The following is a 15,683-nucleotide window of genomic DNA, read 5'->3' on the forward strand; positions in this document are numbered from 1 at the left end:
AATGTTACTTACAGTTACGAACCCACTTTGAATCCTTAAAGCTCTATTCATTTGGGATTAGAATTCTAAATTATGGACCTGCATTTTAATATCCTAGTGACAAAAATGAAAGAATTGTTTGTAAAATGAAACAACATAAAGCTTTAATATTAGTGAAATGATATTGATGCCTGATTTCTTGGGAAATTTGAGAGTGCGAACAAGTAACAGATCAAACTTTTCTGAACAATGTTTAAATTACCCTGTGTCATACAAATCATTCCACTAAAAACAACTCTCCTAAGTATATAAGCAAAATTGTGAAAGGTTTAATGTTTCTTACATTTAGCATGTTAATCTTAGACTAATTTGAGTTAAACTTTATTTTTATATGCTATTCTTATTTTGAATATAAAATTTTACTATTTGAAATGATTATATTATCTTAAATTTTTCCTTTTATGTTTAGTTCATCATATCTGGCTTTGGTGTTGTCAGCTTCTTGGATAGGAGTGCAACCCCCAATTAAATCATTTTTATCCTGAGAAAAAAAACAAAGAATGACTTTATAATGTGGTTTCTTGGATTACTTTATTGAATAACTAATTTTTAGAGTTTGAGGAGATGGAGAACTTCCTCGAATTAACTTTTGTATTCTTTATCACCTACTCATTTTTAAAAAGGATTTTTTAAGAAATTAAAATAGGGGAGTGTATGTAGAATCAAAGTGGCTTATTTCACTTAGCATAATACTCTCTGTTTTTTAAAATGATAATGGTATAAACACTTTATCCAGATATTAATTTTTATGCATTTCTGTTAGTATTTTTGAATTAGATACTTGTTTTATTTTATGAGATTAGTAGTACATATATAATTTAACCATGCTGGTGAATTGTAGGTATGTGTATTATGTTTATGTTCTGTGTGTTTTAACTAGTTAATAAATGCTTTTTTAAAAAGGTGAAAATATGGCAAGATAAGAGTTGACAGCCACATTCCGGAAGGCATATAAAGCTAAATTTCAACATGAGAAATATGACTGTAATGAAGATCTTATATAACAAAATGATTTGTAAATGCTCAGCTTATAAATTCCATTATAATAACAAAGTTGTGATCTGTTCTTAAGAGTTCTTTAAAATAGGATTTAGCTCGAGTTAAAAATGGTTAAAATTTAATGAATGATTTTTGTGTGCCAGGCACTGAGCTTGTGCTTTATGTATATTACCTCATTTTTCATTATGACTCTGTAATATAAGATATATGTAGTAAATAAAGCAAGGCACAGAGATGAACTAACTTGCCCAGTGTCATACAGTTAATAAGTGATTGAGCCAGAACTTGAATCTGACATTCATTCTTCAGCAAGTTTTACTGTTTGTGGTTAATAAATGTTTAAAGAATACAGTTTATGGGGAGGAGAAACCAAGATGGCGGCATAGGTAAGCACCTAAACTGCTGCCCTGCACAACAATTTCAAAACTATAACTAAAAGACAGAACGGACACAATCCAGAACCACAGAAAAGCTGGCTGAGTGGAAATTCTACAACTAGAAGGAAAGTGGAAATCTCAAGGAGAAGGAGCGGCAAAGTGCTGAGGTAAAGAGACGCGCGCGCAGAGAGGAAGGGCGGCGGAGTGCCTGGCTGGCTTTCTCTGGCGGGAGGGGGAAGGAAGCCCCTGACTGCACTGAACCCCAGTTCCGATTGCACTGAACCTCAGTTCTGGGTGAAACCCTGTGGACCCAGGCTCATACAGGGGGAGTTTGGACTGTCAGAGAGAAAGGCACACGGAGACTCGGGAGCCGCAGCGGCAGGGGTCTGGAGGCGCGAGTGTGCACAAAGACTGACTGCGGAGGTTACCACAGGCTATCCCTAGCGGAAGGGAGTCGGAAGCTCCTGACTGCACTGAACCCCAGTTCTGACTGCACTGAACCGAAGTGCCAGGCGAGCCCCTGGGGACCCACACTCTTACGGGGGAAATCTGGACTGTAAGGCGGAAACTCGGGAACTGCGGAAGGTAGAGGTCTGGAGACTCGCGCGGAAGGGCAGGGCTGATGGGAAGCCAAGACTGTCTGCTCTGCCCTGAGACTCCACCCCTTCCAAGCTGAGCACAGAGGCTTTTGCAGTCTGGCAAGGCTAATCCTATAAGGCTGTCTCCAGCACCGAAAATCTCCCAGTGTAGACACAGCTGATCCTCACAGCCAGCTGGCCTGCAGGTCAATTCCTCCCAGTGATACCAACAACAATCAAGACTTAACTACAACAAGGCTGTACACACAGTCCACAAAGGGGTGCACCAAAAGTGTCCACCTCAGGTTAACTGGGGAGGCCAACCCACTGGGCCATATAGGAAACCTAGCACACAAATCTACCCTACCAACTCAGGGAAGCAGTGAAAAATGGGGAGACGAAGAAACAGATCACAAAGGAAAGAAATGGAGGAAAGCAAACGACAGGATATAGAATTCAAAACCACGGTTATAAGGCTTTTCAAGAATATCCTAGAAAAGGCCGATAAATATAACGAGACCCTCGAAGATATGAAAAAGGACCAACTAGAAATTAAACATACACTGACTGAAATAAAAAATATTATACAGAGACCCAATAGCAGACTAGAGGAACGCAAGAATCAAGTCAAAGATTTGAAATACAAAGAAGCAAAAAACACTCAACTGAAAAAGCAAAAAGAAAAAAGAATCCAAAAAGTTGAAGGTAGTGTAAGAAGCCTCTGGGACAACTTCAAGCGTACCAACATCCGAATTATGGGGGTGCCAGAAGAAGAGAGAGAGCAAGATACTGAAAACCTATGGGAAGAAATAATGACCGAAAACTTCCCCCACCTGGTGAAAGAAATAGACTTACAAGTCCAGGAAGCGCACAGAACCCCAAACAAAAGGAATCCAAAGAGGACCACACCAAGACACATCATTAAAATGCCAAGAGCAAAAGACAAAGAGAGAATATTAAAAGCAGCAAGAGAAAAACAGTTAATTACCTACAAGGGAGCACCCATACGACTGTCAGCTGATTTCTCAACAGAAACTATGCAGGCCAGACGGGAGTGGCAAGAAATATTCAAGTGATGAATAGCAAGAACCTACAACCAAGATTACTCTACCCAGCAAAGCTATCATTCAGAATTGAAGGTCAGATAAAGAGCTTCACAGATAAGAAAAAGCTGAAGGAGTTCATCACCACCAAACCAGTATTATATGAAATGCTGAAAGGTATTCTTTAAGAAGAGGAAGAAGAAAAAAGTAAAGAGAAAAATTATGAGCAACAAATACATATCTATCAACAAGTGAACCTAAAAATCAAGAGAATTAAAAATCTGAGGAAGAGAATAAACTGGTGAATATAATAGAATCAGGGGCATAGAAAGGGAGTGGACTGATAATTCTCAGGGGGAAAGGGGTATGTGGGTGCAGGAAGAGACTGGACTAAAATCGTACACCTATGGATTAAGACAGTGGGGGGGGGAGGTAAGGGCAAAGGGTGGGGTGGGAACTGGGTGGAGGGGAGCTATGGGGGGAAAAAGGAGAAACAATTGTAATAATCTGAACAATAAAGATTTATGAAATTAAAAAAAAAGAATACAGTTTATGGAACACAATTGCAGGCCACTATGTTCTGGAAATGTGGGAAATTGGTTGAAATCTTTTTTCTCTTGTGATTACCATGTAAAGCTGTTGACATCTGTTTGGTGTTTTTAAAAAAATTAATAGAGTTGTTTACTATTTAGAAAAAATAAAGTAACAGTTTACAGTGAAGTCTAAAGTATAGAATTGAATTGAACCCTAGAGATCTTTCATTTGAACTAAGAGCTTAGACCCAGAATTGTAAAGTGACTCGACTAAAAGTTGTGGCAGTATTGGGGCTATTACTTGTTCTTCTGTCTGCTAGCCTACTGTTCTTTTTTTATGCTTAGACTCTATAGTTGTGGTTTGTGTAATTGCTTAATCTTTTATCAGAGAGTAAATAGGACTATATCTAGTACATGCCACACATATGCTATAGTGTTTGCTATGTACTAGATCAAATGCATTACCTTTATTATTTAACATAGTGACATTGTACCTGGTGGCATTTATCAATGTATAAAAGTAAATTTTTCAAGCAATTGAAATTTAGACCCACATTTCCATTAATTTTTTGTTTTGTTAATCCTCATCTGAGGATTCCACCCCCCTACCCCCTTGGTTTTTAGAGAGAGTGGAAGGGAGGGGAAGAGACACAGAGAGAGAAACATCCATATGAGAGAGACACTTTGATTGGTTGCCTCCCACACGCACCCCAACTGGGACTGGGATGGAGCCTGTAACCAAGATATGTACCCTTTACCTAGGAATAAACCTGTGACACTTTAGTTCATGGGCTGTCACTCTAACCATGGAGCACAACCAGCCAGGGCAATAGAAAATTTATTTAAGATATAATTTATTTTGTTAGATACTAGAGGCCTGGTGCACGAAATTCATGCACGGGGGGTAGGGGGGAGTGTCCCTCAGCCCAGCCTGCACCCTCTCCAATCTGGGACCCCTTGAGAGATGTCCGACCACCCATTTAGGCCCGATCCCACGATAATGCTCTCCAGCTTCACCGGGATCAGGCCTAAACAGGCGGTCGGACATCTCTCTCACAATCCAGGACTGCTGGCTCCCAATTACTCGCCTGCCTCTGCCTGATCACCCCCTAACCACTCCCACTGCCAGTCTGATCGATGCCTAACTGCTGCCCGACCGGCCCAATTGCCCCTAACTGCCCTTCCCTGCTGGCCTGGGCACCCCTGTCTGCCCTCCCCTGCCAGTCTGGTCGCCCCTAACTGCCCTCCCCTGCAGGCTCAGTCACCCCCAACTGCCCTTCTCTGCTGGCCCGGTCACCCCTAACTGCCCTCCCCTGCTGGCCTGGTCTCCTCCAACTGCCCTCCTCTGCCGGCCTGGCCACCCACAACTGCCCTCCCCTGCTGGCCTGGTCTCCCCCAACTGCCCTCCTCTGCCGGCCTGGCCAACCACAACTGCCCTCCCCTGCCAGCCATCTTGTGGCGGCCATCTTATGTCCACATGGGGCAGCCATCTTGTGTGTTGAAGTGACGGTCAATTTGCATATTACTATTTTATTAGATAGGATGTTAAAGCTGAAACAAAAAAACAATAAAGTACAGATTGTAATTATTTATGTTAGCAGACTCAAAGTGAATTAAAAGGTCTTTGATAAGTCAGCTATTTGGAATCCCCCCCCTCCCCACAGAAGCAGATGTATTAAACATGGGCATGAAGTTTCTACCTGAGTTAGTAGCTGAAATAGATAGCATGTTCTCTTCTTCTGGCTATTTTGGAGTGAACTCTGAGCTGCAGAAGCTAGAGATCTTTTGGATCTTTGAGATTTCCACTGCATATATTTGCTGGATAGTCCACTTCAAATGGCAGCTGATTTAATCCTTCATAGAATTCCATGTCTTAACCACCAAAATTCTGAAGTGGTGACTCTTGAGAAGTTTTTATGGTGATGGTTTTGGTATGCTCCAGTGGCTGAGATGCCAAAGGAAACCATAAACTGGATTGTTTGTTTGTTTACTAACTAAGACAAAATATGGTAATGATTCTTTTTAAAAAATTTTTTATTTATTTCAGAGAGGAAGGGAGAGGGAGAGAAAGATAGAAACATCAATGATGAGAGAGAATCACTGATTTGCTGTCTTCTGCACACCCCCTACTGGGGATCGAGTCCGCAACCCGCGCATGTCCTTGACTGGAATCGAACTCAAGACCCTTCAGTCCGCAGGCTTACGCTCTATACACTGATCCAAACCAGCTAGGGCTGGTAATGATTCTTTAGACAAGCATTGTCTGATAGAAATATTCTGTACCTGCTCTGTCCAGTACAGTAGGTCACCAGCCATGTGTGACTTTGAGCATTTGGAAAGTGGCTAGTGAAACTGAATTTTAAAATTTATTTAACTCTAATAAATTGAAACATAGTCATATGTGGCTAGTGGCTACTGTATTACACAGTGTATTTTTAGGCTGAAGTAATGGTTCTAATTGCACCAGAGGTTTTCCAACTTAATTTTTTTTCAAGTTATATTTCTTTTTTTTTAATTTTTTATTATTGAAAGTTTTACATATGTCTCCTTTTTCCCCCCTTGACCTCTCCCTGCCTGCTCCCGCCCACCAGCACATGCCCCCAGGCTCCCTATTATCTGTATCCATTGGTCATGCTTATATGCATGGATACAAGTCCTTTGGTTGATCTCTTATTTCCCCCTGCCTTCTCTCTGAGGTTTGACGGTCTGTTTGATGCCTCTATGTCTCCGAATCTATTTTTATTCATCAGTTTATGTTGTTCAGTATATTCTACAAATGAGTGAGATTATGTGATTTTTATCTTTCTCTGGCTTATTTCGCTTAGCGTAATGCTCTCCAGCTCCATCCATGTTGTTGCAAATGATAAGAGTTCTTTTTTTTTTTAAAGCAGCATAGTATTGCATTGTGTAGATATACCACAGTTATTTAATCCATTCACCTGCTGATGAGCCATTAGGCTGTTTCCAAATCTTAGCAATTACATATAAATTGTGCTGCTATGAATATAAGCTTTCTGATTGGTGTTTCTGATTTCTTGGGATATAGTCCTAGAAGTGGAATTATTGGGTCAAATGGGAGTTCCATTTTTAGTTTTTTGTTTTTTTTTTTTTAAATATATTTTATTGATTTTTTACAGAGAGGAAGGGAGAGGGATAGAGAGCTAGAAACATCGATGAGAGAGAAACATCGATCAGCTGCCTCCTGCACACTCCCCACTGGGGATATGCCCGCAACCAAGGTACATGCCCTTGACCGGAATCGAACCCGGGACCCTTCAGTCCGCAGGCCGACGCTCTATCCACTGAGCCAAACCGGTTTCGGCCATTTTTAGTTTTTTGAGGAAACTCCATTTTGTTTTCCATAATGGCTGCACCAATCTACATTCCCACCAACAGTGTATGAGGGTTCCTTTTTTTCCACATCCTCGCCAGCACTTGTCATTCATTGATTTTTTTTTTTTTTAATAATAATTTGGGTGTTTTTTTTTTGTTTTGTTTTGTTTTTAATATATTTTATTGATTTTTCACAGAGAGGAAAGGAGAGGGATAGAGAGTTAGAAACATCGATGAGAGAGAGACATCGATCAGCTGCTTCCTGCACACCCCCAACTGGGGATGTGCCCGCAACCAAGGTACATGCCCTTGACCGGAATCGAACCTGGGACCCCTCAGTCCCCAGGCCGACGCTCTAGTCACTGAGCCAAACCAGTCAGGGCAATTCATTGATTTTTTGATGATAGCCTTTCTGACAGGTGTGAGATGGTACCTCATTGTCTTTTTGATTTGCATCTCTTGGATGATTAGTGACATTGAGCATGGTTTCATATGTCTCAGACTTCTGTATGTCCTCTTTCTGAAAGTGTCAATTTAGGTCCTTTGCCCATTTTTTTTATTTGATTGGTTACCTTCCTTTTGTTAAGTTGTATGTGTTCTCTATAAATTATGGAGATTAAACCCTTATGCAGTGTAACATTGGCAAATAAGTTCTCCCATGCAGTGGGCTTTCTTGTTGTTTTGTTGATGGTTTCTTTTGCTGTGCAGAAGCTTTTTATTTTGATGTAGTCCCATTTGTTTATTTTCTCCTTAGTTTCTATTTCCCTAGGACAGTGGTCGGCAAACTCATTAGTCAACAGAGCCAATTATCAACAGTACAACGATTGAAATTTCTTTTGAGAGTCGAAAACCAACTTCTGCGCATGGGCCACGAAGTTTCAATCACACTGTATGTGCGCGCCCGCACGTGGTATTTTGTGGAAGAGCCACACTCAAGGGGCCAAAGAGCCGTATGTGGCTCATGAGCCGCAGTTTGCCGACCACTGCCCTAAGAGATGTATCATTAAAGATATTGCTACAACATATGTCTGCTATTTTGCTGCCTATGGAGTCTTCTAAGATTTTTATGGTTTCCCATCTTATGTTTAAGTCTTTTATCCATTTTGAGTTTATTGTTTTGTATGGTTTAAGTTGGTGATCTAGTGTCATTTATTTGCATTGGTTTTCTAACTTTATAGTATGTTTGTGAGTGTATAATTTAGGTCTCTAAGTAGCTACTATGGTCCTATAGCTTTGGAAGAAGGTTATCTTAAAAATTATCTCTATAGTCATAGGCAATGATTCATATCTTATTCATATAGACAGGTCATTTATTAATTAAATATTTATAAATGGAATATTTTAAGGTTTTGCTAAAATACATTTATATAGTCATTTAATATAAATCTATATATATAAAAACCTAATATGCAAATTGTGCCCAAGGGAGTTCAACCAGGGACCAAATAGCTCACTGTGGCATGCACTGACCACCAGGGGGCGGCACGGAATGAAGGAAAGCCCTGGCCGGCAGCTGAAAGGCCCCAATTGGCCCTGATCGCTGGCCAGGCCTAGGGACCCTACCTGTGCACAAATTTTGTACACCGGGCCTCTAATATAATGAGTCTCATAGGCTGTGTAATTGTGGTTCTTAAAAATATACTGTATTCTTGGTACAAGTAGGTTCTTGATGCTGAGCAAGAATTGTCATGTATTTATAGGACATATACATAACACTAATTTTAGTTTAGGAACAAGCTACAATTATTCAAATACTTGAGTTAAATAGACTTAAATAGTGAGACCTTAAAATTTGGTAAATTTAGTTAAAAACAAGATTCCATAGAGTCTCTGGTGATAGTAGTTCAACCATTTATAGCAATTACTTATGAAGTTAAAATAATACTTTTTTTTCCCTGTGGTCTATTTCAGTTCAGACCAAATGCCTTGGAAATTAAAAAGCAGGAAAACTTGCTTTTTCAGCCTGAGGATAAAAAGCAATATGAAGATTGAATTAGTTGTGTTTCTCAATATTTTAGATATCTGCTATCTAATTTTTGAACTTTTTTGCTTTATAACTAAACCAGTTTTTTTAAAAATTGTATATTTTGTAAAATTTATGCTTGTGTGTGTGAATCCAGAAAACACATTCTTAAAGCAGTTCAGATGTCGTTTTTACTTTTTGCACGTGTCGGGGCCTGGGTTTCACCTCTCCACATCGAGTGGACAGTGAGCTGAGGCCCCACGTGGCTCTGGGCCCTGAATCTCACCCATGGCCATGGTCAAGGTCGCAGGTGATTTCAACCAACCCGACAAATGTCTTTTTTAAGCCAAAGAATTATAGACATACTAGACTGTAGATTTCTGAAGACATGGACTATGACATACTCTTCTTTATTTTTTCCCCCAGAACAGTGGTCGGCAAACTGCTGCTCGCGAGCCACATGCGACTCTTTGGCCCTTTGAGTGTGGCTCTTCCACAAAATACCACATGAGGGCGCGCATATACAGTGCAATTGAAACTTCATGGCCCATGCGCAGAAGTTGGTTTTCAGCTCTCAAAAGAAATTTCAATCGTTGTACTGTTGCTATTTGGCTCTGTTGACTAATGAATTTGCCGACCACTGCCCTAGAACTTAGCACATTACCTTGCATACAGAAGGCAATGAATGAGTAGTTATTTTTGAATGAGTAAATCTATGATAAAATATATCCAACTAATTTTCTTTTTAAGTTCATCGATAAAAACCAGAAAAATATAAATTAAAGCATGTTTAAAATTATCTGTTCTTATGGAAATAATTTCAGTTATATCTGAAATAAGAATAGGTAGCAGTAAAATATTAAGATCACTTAGTATTTGAAAATTCAGACTAACTTATATAATACAATATGAGGTGATTCCTCATTTTTACCAAAGGATTCATTTAAAAAATATTTATAATTTAATAATGCAGATTTATTCAAGTAGTAAATGCTTAATGGAATCACCATTTTGCTTACTAAATTAAGATTCATTGAGGAATGAACCAGTTATGTAAATAAGTTACATGTATATGTCACACATCAAACTTTAAAATTGAGATTTTTATAGAAAAAATATTAAATATGTGTACATTTAATTTAATGAAATTCACTCTTATATTAGGTATTTTTATTTTATAGGAAGGAGAACATACAGTATGTAACTTGGTGCATTGTCTGGAGTCACATGGTGAGTTTGGAGATAAATTAGATCCAAGAATTTCTGAATACCAAGTTTCATGTTTCAATATTTGGCATTACATAAAATGACTCATAAAATAGACTGATATCATGTGTCAGTACATAAGTGACAATTTACAGAAAGTCAACTCTGCAACTTGATTGGCGACAACCCTTTTTAGCCAAAAAGTAATTGTTACTGAATTGTTACTGCCATTAACTGATACTAGTATACATAGCTTATGTATTAATAACTTTCCTTCTGGAGAAAGGATGAGAGGTCGGCATATTTCCTTAAAGATAAAAACTCTTAGAATTGTTAAACTAACAAATGCTCACATAAAAACAAATAATGGAAATTAAAAAGTGAGTAAAGTAGAAATGAAGTGTTTTCTCATTATGCTCATGATAACTACTATTGTCAGTTTAGTATACATAATTACGTTTCTTTTTTTTTAATTTAATAAATCTTTATTGTTCAGATTATTACAGTTGTTCCTCCCCCTCCCCCCCATAGCTCCCCTCCACCTGGTTCCCACCCCATCCTCTGCCCTTACCTCCCCCTCACTGTCCTCATCCATACGTGTACGCTTTTTGTCCAGTCTCTTCCTGCACCCCCACACCCCTTTCCCCCTGAGAATTGTCAGTCCACTCCCTTTCTATGCCCCTGATTCTATTATATTCACCAGTTTATTCTGTTCATGAGATTTTTAATTCACTTGATTTTTAGATTCACTTGTTGATAGACATGTATTAGTTGTTCATAATTTTTATCTTTACAATTTTCTTCTTCTTCCTCTTCTTAAAGAATACCTTTCAGCATTTCATATAATACTGGTTTGGTGGTGATGAACTCCTTTAGCTTTTTCTTATCTGTGAAGCTCTTTATCTGACCTTCAATTCTGAATGATAGCTTTGCTGGGTAGAGTAATCTTGGTTGTAGATTCCTGCTATTCATCACTTTGAATCTTGGGTGTTCTATAGGGCCCAGTGGCTCAGCCTCCCCAGTTACCCGAGGTGGACACTCTTGGTGCACCCCTTTGTGCGCTGTGTGCTCAGCCTTGTTGTAGTTAAGTCTTGATTGTTGTTGATATCACTGGGAGGAATTGACCTGCAGGCCAATTGGCTGTGAGGATCAGCTGTGTCTACGCTGGGAGAACTTCTGTGCTGGAGACACTCTTACAAGTCAAGATTTGCAAAATTGCAAAAGCCTCTGTGCTCAGCTTGGATGGGGCGGAGTTTCAAGGTGGAGCAGACAGCCTTGGTTTCCCGTCAGCCCTGCCCTATGAGGCCCCTCGGTAATCACTGCAAGCACCTCTGAGAGAAAGCCACCCTAGAGTTTCGCCCGCTGCTAGACAGTCCAGTTTCTCCCCGAATGAGTTGGGGTTCCCAGAAACTTTCTCGGAACTGGAGTTCATCGCAGTCGGGAGCTTCTGTCTCCCTCCTGCTTTGGAAAGCCAGCTGTGCACTCAGCCTCTCGTGCATTCAGCAGTCAGTCCTCTCTGCGCGCACGCATCTCCAGACCTTTGCCTTCCGCAGCTCCCAAGTCTCAGTGTGCTTTCTCTTTCCTGACAGTCCAGATTCCCCCCTGAATGAGTCTGGTTTCCCAGCGTCTCACCCAGGACTGGAGTTCAGTGCAGTCAGGAGTTTCCTTCTCCCTCCCGCTTTAGAAAGCCAGCCACGCACTCAGCTGCCTGTGCACACAGCCGCCCGTCCTCTCCACGTGTGAGTCTCCGTACATCAGCTTTTGGTAGTTCCTCTGAGTCTCAGTGTGCTTTCCTCTTCTAGTTGTAGAATTTCCACTCAGCCAGCTTTCCTGTGGTCCTGGAGGGTGTCCGTTTTGTCTTTTAGTTGTAGTTTTGATATTGTTGTGCAAGGCAGCAGTTTAGGTGTTTACCTATGCCGCCATCTTGGTTCCTCCACATATGTTTCTTTTATGCATAGTAATTATTTCTAAAAAAATTATAAAGCTAATATGTGTCTTAAAATTTTCCCCTAACAATATATTCTAGGTATACAGTAGTTGCCCTTATTTGACACTAGAGGCCCAGTACAAGAAATTCATGCATGGGGGTGTGTGTCCCAGTACAAGAAATTCGTGCATGGGGGTGTGTGTGTCCCTCAGCCCAGCCTGAACCCTCTCCAATCTGGGTCCCCTTGAGGGATGTCCGACTGCCCGTTTAGGCCCGATCCCGGCAGTCGGACATCCCTCTCACAATCCAGGACTGCTGGCTCCCAACTGCTCGCCTGCCTGCTTTCCTGATTGCCCGTAACCACTTCTGCCTGCCTAATTGATGCCTGATCACCCCCTAACCACTCCCCTACCAGCCTGATTGATGCCTAACTGCTCCCCTGCCAGCTTGATTGCCCCTAACTGCCCTCCCCTGCAGGCCTGGTCCCACCCAACTGCCCTCCTCTGCCAGCCTGGTCACCCCTAACTGCCCTCCCCTGCAGGCTTGATCGCCCCAACTGCCCTCCCTTGCATGCCTGGTTTCTCCCAACTGCCCTCCCCTGCTGGCCATCTTGTGTCCACATGGGGGCAGCCATCTTGTGTGTTGGAGTGATGGTCAATTTGCATATTCCCCTTTTATTAGATAGAATAGAGGCCTGGTGCATGGGTGGGGGCCAGCTGGTTTGCCCTGAAGGGTGTCCCGGATCAGGGTGGGGGTTCCCTTGGGGCGTGAGGCAGCCTGGGCAAGGGGCCTGTGGTGGTTTGCAGGCCGGCCATGCCCCCCGGCGACCCAAGCAGAGGCCCTGGTATCTGGGACTTATTTATCTTCTATAATTGAAACTTTGTAGCCTTGTGCAGAGCCAAGCCTCCTGCTTGCTCCGCTGCTGCAGCCAATTTTGTTAGGATTTATTTATCTTCTATAATTGAAACTTTGTAGCCTTGAGTGGAGGCCTGGGCCTGCCTGCCAGGGTGTGCAGAAAGCTTGGCTTCCTCCATTGCCAGGGAAACCCAAGCATCCTGCTCACACTGTGGCCGCAGCCATCTTGGTTGGGTTAATTTGCATACTTGCTCCTGATTGGCTGGTGGATGTGGCTTGTGGGTGTAGCAGAGTGATGGTTAATTTGCATATTACTCTTTTATTAGATAGTATTTCATTTTCTGTGGTTTCAGTTACTTGTAGTAAACCACAGTCTGAAAATATTAAACCGAAAATCCCAGAAATAAATAAGTTTTAAATTGAGTGTCTTTTAGAGTAGCATGATGGAATCTCACCATCCAACTCCATCCAGACCTGGGAGAATCATCTCTTTGTCCAGTGTATCCAAACTGCATAATGCTACCTGTCCACTAGTCACTTAGTCACTTAATGACAGCTATCTCAGTTATCAGATAAACTATGGAGATATCAGTGCTTGTGTTCAAATAACCCTAATAAGTAGCCTTTTGTTCTCACAATGTCTAAGCCATTCACCTCACTTCATCTCCCCAGTAGGCATTGTAATATCTCATATCACAGGACAAAGGGTGAATACAGAACAATATGATATTTTGAGAGAGAAAGACCACATTCACATAACTTTTACTAAACATACTGTTATTATTGTTCTATTTTATTAGTTATTGTTGTTAATCCCTTACTGTGCCTAATTAATAAATTAAACCTTACCATATGTATGTGTAGAGAAAAAACATCTATATAATAAAGAGGTAATATGCTAATTGGTCCTAATGCTGTCCCAGTCATGACTGGTCAACAGGCTGTGCACGCACAGGAGCTGGTGGGCGGGGACGGGGACTTCCACCCCCAGCGGAGGCGCGTGCAGGCCTGCCCAGTGCTAATGTCACGCTGCCTCAGAGGCGGAGGCCACTCTCCATGGAGACACGCGCAGGCCTGACATGCCGCCTGGCCCGGAGGAGGATGTCAGGACGGGCCGTGATGGCTCCCCTGTGGTGCTGCCCGGGGGTATCAGTGCGGAGGCAGGGCCTCAGCGGAGAGCTCTCAGCACTCCTGCACTGGGGTTTGAAGATATGGAGAGGAAGGGAGAGCAGATGGGTAGTTAGGGGTTTTAGGCCAGGAGGGGAGAGCAGATAGATAAGGGGGATCAGGCCAGGAGTGGAGAGCAGATAGGCAGTTAGGGGGAATCAGATGAGGAGGGGAGAGCATTTTGGGGGATCAGGCCGGCAGGGGAGCAGTTAGGGGCATCAGGCAGGCAGGCAGGTGATCGCTTAGGAGCCAGTGGTTCTGGATTGCAAAAGGGATCCCAGATTGGAGAGGTTGCAGACCAGGCTGAGGGACCCCTCCCGCCTACCCCATGCACGAATTTTGTGCACTGGGCCTCTAGTCCTAATATATAAAAACCCTGGGTCGTAACGACCAGTAACGACCGGAGGCTGACCAACTGGAAGTCAGTGCTGGCCCCTCCCCCAAGCAAGCGGTAAAGGGCAATCATGCAGGCAGGCAGAGTGGTTAGGGGTGGTCAGGTAGGCAGTGGTTAGGGGTGGTCAGGTAGGCAGGCCAGAGGTTAGGGGTGATCAGGTAGGCAGGCAAGTGGTTAGGGGAGATAAGGTAGGCAGGCCAGTTGTTAGGGGTGATCAAGTAGGCAGGTAAGTGGTTAAGGGAGATCAGGTAGGCAGACGGCTGGCCCCGCCACCAAGCAAGCAGTTAGGGGCAATCAGGTAGGTAGGCAAGTGGTTAGGGGCGATCAGGTAGGCAGATGGCCCCTTGCAGGGCTGGCCCCACCCCCCAGCAAAGAAAGAGGGAGGTCCAGGCCAGCCAAGCCATTGCACCCCAGCCTGTTGCCTGCAGAGGGAGGCCACTGGTGGCAGGGGATGGGGGCAGCGATGCACAGATGGCAAGAAGTGCCAGCGGTGGGAGTGGGGCCAGCTGCCTGCAGCCCAGGGAAAGAAAGCCCCGATAGGCCCTGATCTCAGGCCAGGCCTAGGGACCCTACCTGAGGGGTCCCAAATTGTGAGAGGATGCAGGCTGGGTGAGGGGATTTCCCGCCCCCCCCCCCCCCCCCCCCGCCGAGTACACAAATTTTCATGTACCAGGCCTCTAGTACTATATATATATATATATATATATATGGTTTATTACTGTCCTTGGTTTCAGGCTTACACTGGGGATCCTGGAATGTATTACCTGTGAATGAGTAGAACCACTGTATTACCAGGGGCAGTATTCTGTTAAAAAGAATGAGGAAGTCCATTCATTGTCTTTTGTATTAGTTTTCTAAGGCTGCCACAACAAAGTATCATGATCTGGATAGCTTAAACAATAGAAATTTATTTTCTCATAATTTTGGAGACTACAAGATCAAGGTGATGGTAGGGTTAGTTCTTTTTTTTATTGTTTAAAGTATTACATATGGTTCCTTTTTCCCAATTGACTCCCCCCCCCCCCACATTCCTACCCCCGAGGGCAAGTCCCCACTGCCCCAGTGTCTGTGCTCATTGGTTATGCTAATACGCTTGCATACAAGTCCTTTGATTGATCTCTACCCCCCCTCCCCTGACATTTGTCTTTGGATCTATTTTTGTTCATCAGTTTATGTTGATCATTATATTCTACATATGAGTAAGATCCTGTGATATTTATCTTCTCCAAAACTGACTTATTTCACTTAGCATAATGCTCTCCAGTTCCA

At 42.5% G+C, this 15,683-nt stretch overlaps 1 protein-coding gene across 6 annotated transcripts in view; it reads left to right on the top strand.

Annotated features, from left to right (window-relative positions):
* Nucleotides 1-15,683, top strand: part of ZNF280D (zinc finger protein 280D) — a 117,636-nt gene that overhangs the window by 10,874 nt on the left and 91,079 nt on the right. The window contains exon 2 of one of the 6 annotated variants that reach the window (XM_080645702.1): nucleotides 10,047-10,095. The exons of 4 other annotated variants lie outside the window; for them this stretch is intronic. The gene's annotated coding sequence lies outside the window, so the exon portion shown is untranslated. Of the gene's footprint in view, nucleotides 1-10,046; nucleotides 10,096-15,683 lie in introns of those variants that run through there. One more of the 6 variants, XM_080645701.1, reaches the window with a different exon arrangement.

This window comes from Plecotus auritus (assembly GCF_963455305.1).
Source record: "Plecotus auritus genome assembly, chromosome: 1".
Lineage (NCBI taxonomy): Eukaryota > Metazoa > Chordata > Mammalia > Chiroptera > Vespertilionidae > Plecotus > Plecotus auritus.